This window comes from Pseudopodoces humilis, chromosome 14, assembly GCF_049639895.1.
Source record: "Pseudopodoces humilis isolate 2021_Gansu_Grassland_sample_001 chromosome 14, ASM4963989v1, whole genome shotgun sequence".
Lineage (NCBI taxonomy): Eukaryota > Metazoa > Chordata > Aves > Passeriformes > Paridae > Pseudopodoces > Pseudopodoces humilis.
Window position 1 is genome coordinate 3,052,101 of NC_142213.1, and position 14,687 is coordinate 3,066,787.

The following is a 14,687-nucleotide window of genomic DNA, read 5'->3' on the forward strand; positions in this document are numbered from 1 at the left end:
TTATACTAATTTGATTTAATCCCCATTTCACTTTTTGTTTTAATATTTTTCTTCATATCCTGGGGTTTTACAGTGGACATTGCAAGGGGTTAACTTTAGATAGGCTTTTCCTCTATAAAGATTGGGTGTAGAAACTTTCAGCTTTACTTTCTTATCGTTTCTGGGGAATAAAATAATTTCATGTGCCATATTTTCCTTTTCCTTCTTTCCCTTTTTAAGAACATGTTGTAACCAGTGGTGCAGAAATGACTCCTTGCTTAGATAAGACGTTATGTTTTTATCCTTGGACTGTGCCCCAGGCTCCCAATAATGCCAGCATCAGCTAAGTTGGGATCTGATTACTTGTACTTGCCTCTTACTCAATGTCAGGCTTGATTATGCCCATTAATCTGGCTTTTTTTTTTTAAACTGAGCTGTGGGCACAATCCTGCCTGATTCTATGCACTCTGATACTATTACAGCAAAGATTTTTCACATTTCTACAATCCTGTGTTGTTGTTGGGGGGGTTGTGTTTTGGTTGGGTTTTTTTTATGGATTTCTCGCCATTAAAATAGTGATTTCGGTATTTACCAAACTTTTGGGCAGCTGTGGCTCAGATGAGAGAAATCTGGGCTCCTGCCCTGATCTTGTTGACTTTAGAGATCTCTCAATGTTTTCCATCCCTCAGTATGATGTGAGGGTTGAGGATAATTTCCAAGGAAAGTTGAGGGATGAGGATGTGCTTGGACAATTTTCAATCTGGGAATGACAAAAGGTTAAAGAGAAAGTTTCATAGCTTGGGACCAGATTTCAGCACCACATCCACACTGATAATCAGGACTGACTTGTGGAAGGTGGTGTTGGAGGGACAGAACGTGGCATTTTCTCCAAAGAGCGCCCTGTTCCAAACCAGCCCAGCACAAAAGCAGCCCTGGGGATGGACAAAACCTTGCTGAGGTTTGAGCAGCTCCTTCCTTTTCCTCTCCCTGCTTTCTGACATCGTTTTCTGGCTCACAGCTGCAATTCACTCAGGGGGCCAGGGCTCAGTTTTATCAGTATCAGGAGAAATCAAACTCACTCAGAGTTGGCCTCACATCTCCTGAGCACTGCTCGTGTCACAAGGAAGTGACAGTGGCCCAGCCAAGAGCCAGCAATCTCCAGCTGGTTTCTAATTACCTTACCATGATCCAGCCAGGCAGAGCAGTCAGGGAGATGGGGAGAGAACTCAGATCCTTCCCAGGCTGTGGCCACAGAAAGGATGGATTTGAGTAGAGATTTGCGAGGTTGACCAGCTCTTTCTGCTGAAACACTTCCCGGGGTGCTGTCCTTGGGTGCTCAGGCATCAACTCACCTGCACAGGCATCTTAGATGGATAACCAAAGGAAAACTGGCTGGTATAACTCCATCTTCCCAGTCTGGAAATGGATGTCAATCCTCCTCCATATGGACATAATCCTCTCTTCAATGTGTTTTCCATTTATTCCTGTTTTGACTCTGAGGCTGGATATAGCTGGAGGGTGCAGGGGAAAGGGGAGAAGGGAGAAAGAACCAGAGCTAAGTTTAATAAAAAAAGTTCAAAGTTTGAGCTCTGGGAATGAATCAGTGTGGATTCTCCTGTGTGAGGGCACAGGGCAGGCTCTGGTGAACACATGGTCCCAATAAGACAGCACACTCTTTCCTAGAAACACAATTCAGGTGCTTTTGGGAATGCTTGTTAGACAAGATGAAGTGCAGCAAAGATAAGGACACTCTGATCGATTAAGAGAGAACGCAAAGTACTGCGGGCAGGGCGTCAGAAATAACATTTCTTTGGCCAGGTGAGTGCTGGGGGAAGATGTTTGCAGGCCATGGAAGCTGCACATCCATCTCTGGAGGTTGATTTTAATGGAAAGCAACTCAATGCTGCATATGGGGAGAGGTGTCTGAGAGACTAAACTTAATGAAGGACTTGTTGCTATGCAAAATGGTGAGGCAGAAGTCACTAAATGTATTTTTGAAAGAGAAGTTTTCTTCTTTTATTCATAGAAAATCATTTAAAATCCTCTACCACTGTTTTGAAATTTTCTCTGACTGAAATGCAGCAATAATTATATTTTTGTGAACTTGCAGGTTTCAGGAAAAGGATTTTTATGCAGTGAGCATAAATCCATCAATGATCAGGTGGTTCTCGGAAGCAACAGTAGCCACAATATTACCTACCTGGACAGATGGTGTCTGGATAAAAACAATAATTTAAAGACAGAAGGCAACAAGGCTCTTTTCTGGGTAATGTATAATTAGAAACAGTGTGCTTCTGACATTATAAGCAGTGTGAAATCATATCCTTAACATGCAATTACCATGGCAGACATTTCCAAGTCATCTAGAACAGATGTTATTAAATCAGCTCCCTCCTTTCCTGGGTGCAGTTTGATATTTGGGATACACTAAACAGAAAAATGTTTCTTTACATTTTCAGGTATTTCCTATTGCAATGAAAATTACATTTCTACATGTGATTTCTGCTGTGAGGGTCTCCTTGTTCTTCCAGATGTTATGTCCCAAAAAGTGTAGTGATTATGCATAAATAAAAATAATTTAAGAAATTTCTCAAGTCCAGTGATGGAAGATGACCTGATGGGCATGGGAGAGCCTCAGCCACCATGCAGGAGGATGGAGAGGAGAAAAAACAAAAAAATATCAGGACCTTCACCTCCTTTCTCTCCAGACAAACTTATTTTGTTTTTCTGCTGCCAAACACGTTCATTTATCATTTACTCACTTTGCTTCAGAACAATGAGGTTTGCTCTTCCATAACAACTCCTTGGAGTAAATAGAAACTTAAACAAGCTCCAGTCACTATGCTGGAAAAAATTCCTTTATAACAATTTAAACAAACAAGCAAACAAGCCAAAAAACCAAAAACAAACCCCAAACCATGAAACCCCGCCCCAAAAAACCCACTACAACAAAAGATCAAACTCAAACCAAATTAAAAAACCCTTAAAATACTCTTTCCACCAGGTTGGAATGATGGATTTTGGTCTTTACAAACTGTGAAGTACAGATGACGCAGAGACCCCTCTGCCAGCAGTGACTTCAGGTTGACTACTTTGTGAAATTCCCAGTTATTTCACCGAATGTTCAGCACAGATGAAACCTGACTTGGATTTGGGGAATAAATCTGAGATGTTTTACATTTTTCTGATGAGCAAAGGTCAGGCTGATGACTTGTTCTTTCTGAGTTCACTTAACTTTTGTTCTTGGCTGCAGAGCACTTGGCCAAGGCCGGAATTTCAGAAGCACAAAGGGCTCCTTTTGATTTCCAAATGCGAAGCAGCCTGAATTTCAACTCTGTTGAGAAATGGGAGCTCCCACTGGGAATAACAACTGGATTTGCAAAGATGCAGCCACAGGTCACTGGTGATTTTGAAATAAATCCCCTTTTCTGGACACCTGAGTGAAATCTGATTAAAACCTCATTTCCCCTATGTGGGGTCCAAGACCTTTTACAAACCTGGCAAAGGCTTCCTGGCCAACACCTGATGCCTCCATGCACCAGCTGGAATTTCTCTTGTTTTCCATAAGCAGAAGTAAATTCTCAGGAATAAGAAATGCCTGCAATATTTAAAAAAAAAAAAATAAAAAATAAAGAATTCCTTGCATTAATAAATACTTCTATCCTTGAGTATTCCTTGAGGATATTTCAGAGGACTTCTTGTTTCTTTTCCTTTCTGGAATGAGATCAGCTGATTTACACTTGAAATAATTATGGAAAAACAGGAACAAGCTTCATTTATTATATTTTGTGGAAAATAAATTGTTGGTTTCATTTGTAATTGAACTTTAAAGTTCACTGAAGGGAAGGCAATTAAAATATTTAATAATGAACAAAATTAAAAGTGCTAAAAGGACAGAAACAAAATATTTTGGTTCTTACATTTGTTTGCAAATGTTAGGCATGGTACCAGTTTCTGACTCAATTTTGGGACTCTTGGCAACCTTTTGAAACTAAAATTAAAGTTATATCCCAGGTAACAAAACTGACAAATTTGTGGGAATGTGACCTTCTGTCTGAAAATTTGAGAATTTCAAGAGATCATATCTGGCACAATCAACCCATGAAAACATAAACTGGTTTGTGAAACTCCACCCACCAAAATTAAGATGGGACTTGCTTCAATGAATTTATATTGTCCTTCACAGGTGAGATTTTAGCAGTGTTTCACTCTAATGGTGTGAAATGTTCTTTTTCCAGTTATTTCCTACAAAGAAAAGTTCTTCCTAGCAAGTTTTCCCTAGGCTGTGCTTAGACAGGAAAATCCAAACTCAATAATTACAAGAGTTTGGGCTGAGCTCTGCTCCATTTTAGAAAAATCCACCCCTAATTCCTCCAAAGTGTTGATAAATCCAACACTGAATAGGAACTGGAAAACACAGCTTTGGAATATGCTGTCCAGAGAACCAAAACATGGGGAAGAAATCATAAAATAATCAAACTTCCATTTTTTCCCTCATTCTACCCCTCACTGCCCTTGGGATGAGTTGTTCCCACCTGTTCATCCAGGTTTTGTCAGCCAGAGAACCACGAGGTTGCATCAGAGCCCCTTCTCCAGATCACCTTCACTCACTTCTCCTGATTTGCAACACCCCAAACTAAGATTGCACATATGGACTGGAAAATCAGTATCCCTGCAACCCCTGAAGAAAAATTAGCACCTCATAGAACGATTCAGATTGGAAAGGACCTCCAAGACCATCAGGGCCATCCATTCCCCGGCGCTGCCGAGCCCACGGCTAACCCACGTCCCCTCATGCCACATCCACACGCTTTCCAAATCTCTGCAGGGATGCTGACCTCACCACTTCCCTGGGCAGCCAGGCCCAGCACTTGATAACCCTTTCCATGAGGAAATTTTTCCTACTCTCCAATCTCAGCCTCCCCTGGCTCAGCCTGAGGCCGTTTCCTCTCCTGCTGTGTCCAGAGGGTGATTCATCCCAAACTCCGACAGGTGTCCAGGAGACCTCGGAGGAACCGCGCGGCAAAGCCAACCTCCCTCCGCAGAGCTCACGGGGAGTTTAGGTGACTTCCACTCAACCTGAAAATTTTATGGAAGGTGAAGTCACAGAAGATAAACTCCCCCTGCCAGGAATGAAAATGACACCTGGAGCCATCAGGAATTAGGTTGGATTCATCCACCCCGGGTGACATCGGCCCCTGACTAAAGCAAACAGCAAATAAAAAAATAACAAAGAGCAAATAGCAAATAAATAAAAAATAGCAAATAAATAGCAAATATCCCAGCCTGAGACAGGGCTGGCAGCAGGAGAGGAGCCAGGGGGAGCATTACCTCACCCACTGCTGCTGGAGAAGGCATGGGACTCATCTGGAGCACTCCACTGCCTCTGGGCGAGTTTTTGGCTTTTCCTGCTGCAAACACTGTTTAGTCAGGGGTAACCAGCCTTGAGGAGAGTATTTGCTGTGACTCCCATGTCCCCTGTGAACAGCATTCCTGCCACCTCGAGCTTTTTCGGCTGTGGTGTTGACACTTCTTCAGATGTGTCATTAGCTCAGCTGAGGAGAGAACAGAAATGCTATTCAAGCCCCAGTCCAACGTGGGAGCTTAGGACTGAAATCCTTGCCTCACACTGAAAACATGATGAGTGTTTTATGTCCATGTTGTGCTTTCTATTTTAGGGAATGCTTTTGTTGTGTTACAAGCCCTTTCCTAGCACATACAGCACTGTTTTTAAGGGTTTTTTCTATCACATATCTTCTATCTATACTCATTTATTCTAAACTGTAATCTCCCACATTCCCAAAAATTAACCCAAGCCTTGGGTTTTGACTTACAAATTCCTAGTTCTGGGATTAAAAACATTTACCTTGTTCCTTGTTTTTCTTTTGTATTTTAAGAATTCTGTGTTGGAATTTGCATCCAGTTTTCTCATAGTGAAGATTTAAATGTCACCAAAATACAGCTTTTCTGGTTGTAAGATTTCTTTTGTAAACCTTTCTCCTCAGTGTCTTCACACTGTATTTTTGTTTTATGAGATAAACCATCAGATTGAATCTCAGAGAATCACCAAGAATGGGTTGAACTTTGGCTCTGATCACGGGAATCATCTGCAGATTTACAGTAAACTGAACAAGGTTCCTTCCAGTAAAATGATACAGCATTTTTGGGGGTAGTTTTGATTTCTGTTTCTGCCCCCCAGATTTTCTATCTCTGCCATTCTTCATACAAGTTAATAATTCAGAACAAAGATGGAATTCCTCCAAAATACTCCTTTCAGTGTTGCCTTCCAAGCAAACTAAGTGCAAATATAAAAATTTCAGAGAGAAGGCAAACCACTTAAAAGAGGCCAAGACAAAACCCAAAGGTTAAGTCCATTTTATCTTCAACAATCCAGTCTATATTTGCACATCTGACCTTGCAGCTCATTCTCTCTCAGAAACATTTTGTCTTAGTTCAGCATCAGGGTAAAAGGAAGAAGTCCTCAACCAACATGTTAAGGGCTCTGGAGAAAAACTTGCCATTTCTGCAGGGGACTGGAAAGCTGAAAGAGACACAAACCTAAATAAATATTGATTTATTTTATTTTTAGGATTGATTATCTGAAATGTTTCCTGTATTGAAATTGATGGGGCTTTGGAGTAAACATCTATAAGTTATAATAACATCAAAGGGGTAAAGTCAAGAAGAAAAATGAGAAAACCTGCCAGGAAAGATCCCAGAATGATGGAATATCCAGAGCTGGAAGGGACAAGAATCATTGAGTTCAGCTCCATCAGGTACAACAGCTTGTTCTAGAGGACTGAGGCGTAGGATCAATCCCCATTTTATCCCTTTTTAAAGCAAGAGTTGAGAAACCCCAGTAATTCTGGGTCTCACTCTGCCTTCCAGATCTGCACCCACAAGTCCTTAAAAATACCCATCTCAGCTGGACATGGAGAGACAGAAAATGAGGCTCACCAGCAAACATTTAATCCAGCATTGTTGTTCTGTGGTTTATGCTGTGATTCCTTCACAAACCAGAGCTCTGAGGGACATTAATGGCACTCCAGTCTCCATGAATGTGGGGAAGAAATGCTGCATTATCGCACCCTGACAGCCTTCAGCACCCTCCAGTGTGTGAATCACCTCCAACGGGCTCTCAGGCCCATATCCCATGGAGATATTTCTTATTTCTAGTGAGGGAGATCTTTTAAAAATGCCTTAGGGACCGTGGAGAAAGCACAGAATTATAGACACAACATAAGGATTCCACAATGTCCGGAAGGAAAGCTGTGTCTGTTCATCAATAAAACACCTCTTACTCGGCCCCTGGAGTTTCAGGATTGTGTGTTCATCTGTTGGAGAGGGCACTGGGGGTAGGGCAAAGGGGTGATGGCTTTAAACTGCGAAAATTTATGTTTAGATGAGATATTAGGAAAAAATTCTGCCCTGTGAGGGTGGGCAGGCCCTGGCACAGGTGCCCAGAGAAGCTGTGGCTGCCCCTGGATCCCTGGAAATGCCCAAGGCCAGGCTGGATGGGGCTTGGAGCAACCTGGGACAGCAGGAGGTGTCCCTGCCCATGGCTGGGGACGGAATGGGATGATCCTTAAAATCCCTTCCAACCCACACTATCCTTCATAATCCAAAATGACAAGTTATTTTTAAACTATTTGGGGCAAATTCAGACAGATTTTCCTTTCTAAAAGATTCTTCCCCCCCCAAAAAAAAGGCAGTAAGCAGACATGCTGACGTGTGGAAAGATGCTTTTCATTACTTTCAACTGAAGAAATTATTGTAAACATCCAGCTATATTTTCCCCATAATATCCATTTTTGAACACTTCAGTCTCTTCCAGACTGTCTTACTCATAATTGCTGCTCTCTTAGTGGGTATAGTAAAAGCAAGTGACTGTTTGCCAAGTGACAAACACACATCTCCAAACCCCTGAGTCTCACAGATATTTTCAGGAAGCTGTAACCCCTGATAAATCTTTGCAGACCACTGAGATGAATAATATTTGTGGATGCATTTTTGAGGCTGCCATACTGGAGAGGTATTTGTGGCTGTGGGCTTTGCCTCTCACATGGAAAAGCATCCCTATATCCATCCTATAGGTTATATTTTGCTCATCTGCCTTTAATTAGAACCATTTCATATCTTCAGGAGTATGTGACACCAAATGAATCATTTAGAAATTGGAGTGAACTGGCAAATTATACACTCCTCTGTTTGTTTTTTTTTTTTCATTCATGAATTGCCAGTGTCAAAATTCCCTCAGAACAGAGTTTTTAGCAAATCTGGTGAACCCAAATGTCTGGTAAATGTCACAGGCTCGGGGACAGATCAGACCTGCATTTTTACACCATATACCTATTCACAACAGCTATTTTTCCACTGACACATGGCATAACCTAATCTCTGTCCTCCTGTTTGTTTGGGGTTTTCTCCCCCAGATATTTCAGGGAAGTAATGGGGAAAACAGTCTTAAATCCTGGAGGAGCTCTCCAATCCAAGCTTCATTTCTGATTTCAGTGATGTTTAGGGCATTCCATGGGGTTGTTATTCCATGGTCCCTTGCTGAAGCAGGTCACTGTGGCCTCCCCTGTTCAAAGCTGCCTGTCAATTATATCTTGCTCCAGGCAAGAATTCTGCATAAAAACACCAATGAATTATTAGCAGAGGGAAAAGGCTCTTTATTGCACTTATTTATACCTCAGCAGCTCTGAGGGGATGGAAGCTCACAGCCCAGGTGCTGCAAGAAACATCCCTGCTGATAATAGCTGCAGCAGACAAGAGGTGAGAAGTGGAGGGGGAAACCAGACCAGCTCAGTCCCACATCTTCCCCAGCAAATAAAGTCACTGAATTGTGGGAATCACCCAAATCTGATCTCACTGCATGGAGAGAGTTTGATCAGCTAATTAATTGTTTTAACTGAAAGAGGAGCTGATCCACAGGACTGGTGATTTCCCCATGAAAATGAGAAAGAATGGAACAATTACTGCAAATTGTACTACAATTGCAAATTGTAGCAGCACCTCATGGGCCAATGGAGTCTCCACAAACTCAGAAACACCTTTACCAAGGACTGGAACAGTTTCTTTTTGGCCTGAATTTCACTGATGGGTATACAAGGTGTATATATAAAACAAATTACCTGTCACTCTGGAATTCTGTTTTCCCAATTTTATACAACAGCTCATCTCATCTTTCCCCTGGACATCTCCAGACTTGCTGCTTTCTTCCAGTTAGGACTTTCTAACTGGCCTTGGCCCCCAGCAATAACAACCAGCCTGGCAGCCACAAGCAATTTACGCTCCACAGTTGCAATATTCTCTTTATGCACTTAGGTTTTGGCCCATTAGTCTCTCTAGAAGATTATGCAATGCTAATTGCATTCATTTTTTTTCCAGGAGAGCTGATAGAAACACATCCAAAGACATATTTCCCTAGGCAATAGCCTGCTTTAATAAATTCTGGCTGCACTGGAAATATTTGTGTTTTAATCTGTAAAACAGAGATTAGGCAAAAGTTCCTAATATTGCTTAAGCACTTCAAGCCAAGAAACAATTCCATTGTACCTTAAATTGAACTTGTGATTTTCATGTCATTCTAAAGGAGGGTGGATACATTTCTTCCCCAAATGTATATTCCAGTTGTATATTCATGAGTTTAGATCAAGACATAAGAAAATAGCCAACCTTTTCTGTGTGCACAGCAGGTGATACACCAATGCATTGCTAAACCCCACACTGCTGATCAAGTGTATTAAATATTTTTACAGAAATTTAATCTAATCTTTCCTTGAAAAATAAATCCCAGATAAGAGCAATAGGGATAAGGGGTTTTCAGAGAAAGCAGTACTTGCTTAGACAAGAGAGATAAATTAAATTATGAAATCCACACCTTCAAAAATGATTTATCCATGTTCTCATAGCATACAGATCCACAGACATTGTGATAATCTACAGACAATCAGATAAACTGGATAACTTATCCCAGTAAGAAATACCCACAATTTAGGGGGGAAATCTCTTCTCTTCTATGCATGTTGATCTACAGCAGCATCATTGAAACCAGCTCACCTAAAGCAGGGTTATCCTGGATTTACCATCACTCTGAACAGAATCTCTCCCAATTAAATCCACCCACAGCATAAAAAAAAAATCCTGCTGGTAATACAAAAACCACTTTGCTTCATTTGTTCTCAACTTTCAGCAGCTCAAGGACACTCAGCATCAGCCATGGATACCCCTGGTGAGCACGGAAATCTTTCCAAAACTCTGAACACAGCTTGGCACGGCCAATTGAACAGAATCCACTTTAAAAACTTTGCTCAAGCAGGGATGGGTCTATCAGAGGCTCAGGCTTTCCTCTTACTGAAGATGGCAGCAGAGATTCTGAGTCACTGAGCAGAGCTGGCTGCTGGGCTCATTTTCTGCACCTCCAACCGGGCTGATCCCAGTCCCTGGAAACAGCTTCTGGAATGGAACAAGGCAGAACCCAACAGAAAATAAAACAAGGGAGTCGGGAGCTGATCCCGGATGTTCCTCACCGTGTCCTGTTGCTCCTGGCTGTCTCCCCTGCTTTCCACACAGGAACACATGATGTTTGCACAGCCTCGCTGCAGAAATGACTTGTCTCCAGGTTGCAGCATCAGAGAGACAAACCGGAGGAGTATCCTGGAAAGGGAGAAATGGGTGATGTGAAACAGATGTTTTCCCTTAATTGCTTATTGCAGAGGCAGCCCAGTAACTAATCCACCTGCTGTGTTCCCACAGGGATAATTACTCACCCCGTGCTCCCAGCCAGCTGAATTTATGTTTTCCATGCCTCATTATACCCATCTCTGCCCAACAACATGCCCCAGAGTGCTGCACAAGTGCCACACTCATACAAATACCCAGCTCCTTCTTGCTCAGAGCAGCTGTGGATGCCCCATCCCTGGATGTGTCCAAGGCCAGGTTGGATGGGGCTTGGAGCAGCTTGGGATAGTAGATGGGAGCAAGAGGATTTTTAAGGTCCCTTCCAACCCAAACCATTCTATGATTCTACAGCTCTAGGTACAGTTAGGAGTAGAGGTACTTTCAATGTTGCTTAGATATAGAGAATTATCCAGAATTATTCCAGAGAATCTGGAGATATAAATTAAAAATAATAATATGGTACATGCGAGAGGAGAGTTCACCAATCACAGCAGTAAATAAGCCATGTCTGAAATCCCTGTTTCTTCTAAGACCCCTTTTGTCATAGGAACTGATCAAAAACACACAGTGAAGGCTTCTGAATATCCAGAATATTATATTGTTATATAATAACAATTAATAATAATTGATAATATATTGTTATTATATTATTATCCAGAATATATATTGGTGCTGATTTTTAATTTGCTCATACATTGCTATTCTAAGTTACATTCAGCACAGAGCAATGGTTGATGTTGGTGTTTTCCCCAAATATTTCAAGACTTGCACTCAAAGTGAGGAGAGAAGCCCTTGTTAGTGGGTTCTGATGATGGCTAACACACAATTAACAGTTACAAAAAGTTAATTGAATGGAGAGAAGCAGAGGTTTCAAGGGATCTCTGCTTCTCACCTAGACCTTGGAAGCAGAGGCAGCTCATGTCTCCAGTGCTCCAGCAGTGGGACTGGATCCCTCCTCACTGCCAGAGGAATCCGTCTTTGATGGAGTGGCTGGTGCACAAGGGGTGGGAGGTGAAAAATTGTCACTGACTGGAGTTGATAGGGCTGGAAACAGAACATGACCTGAGCTCCAAGCTGGGTTCTGCTCCTCGTTAGCACAGCCTTCATCTTTCCTTCTTTTCCAGTGAGCTACTTATTTCAGAGCCTCAGGCGAGAGCCAGCACCAGCTGGAGATAATTTAGTCCTACTTCACTAATGTTGATGTCTCTGGATTTAATATTGGCTTTTCTGGAACCCTCCTAGGGCTCTTTGGCTTGGCCAGGTGGCTCAGGTAGTTATCCTGAGCATAATATTTTTGTTAACCAAGCGGGTGCAGATCTATTTCAAATACAAAACAGGAGTCTGCTCATCCAGGACTAACAAAGCTTCCCAAACTCTTCCCCTGCTGGATGCTCAGCAGCACTCAGCTCTGGGGAACATCATCAAAAGCCTTTCAGGCTTAACTAATGCCTGCTGGAGTAACACTCAAAACCAAAATGAAGTCCTCAGAGGGAAAATCCAGTGGCTGGGGAGATGGATGTGGATGGAGGTGGATGTGCTGGGAAGGCAGAGCAGGGGGAGCTTTGTCAGGGTGGTTGGTGGAAGAGGCAGCCAGGTGCAGCCAGTCAGTCCCCTCTGCTCTCCCCGTGGCTCTGGGAACACCTGATCCAAGGATCTGAGCAATGGCCTGGGCAGAAGCTGGGAGGGAGCCCAGATAGAGCAAGTTTTGAGGAGAACAGACTATAAAAAACAGAGGCACACCACAACAATGTTTGCTCACACCCTTGTGCCTGGAGACAGGCACAAACCCATGAGCTGAAATCCCAGGCAAAGCAGAAATCCAGAGGGGGATTCAAAAATTGCCCCTTGCCAGTCTGGCCATGGAATGTTTTCCTGCACTGTTGCTCCTGAGCTCTGTCCAGGGCTGCTCCCAGCCTTGTCTTGCCTGCTGTTTCTCTGTGCAGGATGATTTGGGACAGAAGGACAGCAGTGATGGAAAGGAGACCCTAAATGTGTCCCCATCAGTGCTATAAAAACCAGGGGTGTTATCCCAGGAGCAGGACAAAGGAAGGGCACAAAGAGACTGAAGAAACCTGTAGGTTTACAGGAGCTCCAGTTTACCAGACTCCTCTCAGTCAGGTCCACCAAAGCCAAATTTAAAATATCCTTTTGCTTTCATTTCAATCAGTTCAGTTTGATGCCTGCCTTGCACATGGGTCTGGTGGGAAATGCTGGTGTGATACATATCACAAACAGAGTTTTTTCCTTCAAGCCTCCCAGAATCTCATCTGTTTTATCAGTGGCTGCTGTTACATCCAGTTATTTATGCAGGTAACTGCATCGCTTGCCAGTGGCATGGAAAAGCCCTGGAATTAACCCAGCAGTTTTGATGTCTGCAGTAATTGTACTCTGCCTTCTCTTTCATGAAGAGAAAAATTTGCTACAATAGTCAAGATAAAACAAATAAGTCCAATATAAAAGCCCACCTAATTGAATTAAATGAAAGTAGCCTCTCAGACTGCCCTTTCTGTGAATCACATTATCTTCATGTTTACTGACTCTTTGACAGGACTCTAAATGATCCCAAATTTTATCAGAATAAATCAACTAAACAAAAAAAAAATCCCTTCTAAAAAGGACAGACGTTCTTAACAGTCATCTGGAACAGATTATTCCTCTTCAAGTAGCATTGTTGATACTGAAAGTGTTGTAACAATATCCTTTTCTAATGCGGTTCTGCTGTGGCTCCATCCATAATAAAACCAGTCGATGCCAAAGAACCCACTTAACATGACAAGCTCCCCAAAACCTGGATTATTTGTGTAAGACTCTGATTTGACATTCCAGCCTCTATGATCTGATGAAATTTCTTTTAATATTTTTAAAGGAGACCAAGGAATGAGCATCACCTAATCTGGGGAAATGTTTTTGCTGAACCATACACCCTCCAAGTCCTTGTAAATCCTAAATGCCACTACAGAGAGATGGAGACTGGAAATCAAAACAACTTTCCCTTTTTCCAGCCTTGTAAAGCCTAAAATAACTGCACCTTTTTTATTTCCATGAGTATATATTGTATTTAATCTCTGCAGCACGGCTGCATTCAAAGGTTACTGCAGATAAAGCAGAATGTATATTAGTCTCATAAATGACAGATAAATGTCAATCAAAGAACACCACCTTTACACCAAGATACTCAGAAAAATCCAGTAATATTGAGGCTTCAAAAGGAGGCAACTGAAACAAAACTACCCAGCAGAAAGAGCTGAACACTCACCATTTTTTAGCTCAAATGGATAAAAGAGTGCTCTACCAGGATCTCAAATAAAGGCATTTCTACCATATTACTGATGGTCAGTGCTGGGAAGATGCCTTCTCTTCCTAAAAAACACCTCCACTTCTGCCACCTCACAGATATTTGTGTCTCATTTCCCAGCACTTTTCTGTCTCAAGCCATAAAAAAGTGATCAGAGAGAGGAGGACTGCAATTCCCTAGGAAAATGGCATTGAAAATTATAGAAGTTCTGTGATTTTCACCTTATTTTTTCCTTTTCTTGTTGCTCTCTCATTGATGTATGACCTGTTCCTGTCCTGCTTGTACAACCTCAGTTTCTCTAGATGTACATGTCCATGATTACACCAAAAAATTGTTATCCTTGGTAAAAGCCCTTCAGAACTTTGTGGGGAAAAACAAGAAGAACATCACAGCAGAGCCTGTTAGATGCTGGACATTACCAGTTCCAGCCATTCTATCAGCCAAACACTTCCAAACAATTTAGCCCAGAGCAGCAAATCTCAATGAAAAGCTGATTAAAAAAAAAAAAAAAAAAAAAGGGGGGAAGATGAGAAGAGTCAGAGCCACTTCAGAACTTCTTTGAAGTCTGAGTCTTTGCCATCAGTCTGCTGTTCCCCGAGGTCACTGTGCTGTGCCTCAGCCCAAATGCCATCCCCTCACGGAGAATTAAAGAGCCCTGGGTGCAACTTTGCATTGTTGCCTGTCCACACGGGGGAACGGAGCCCGTGATCCGCGAGAAGCCACAAAACCA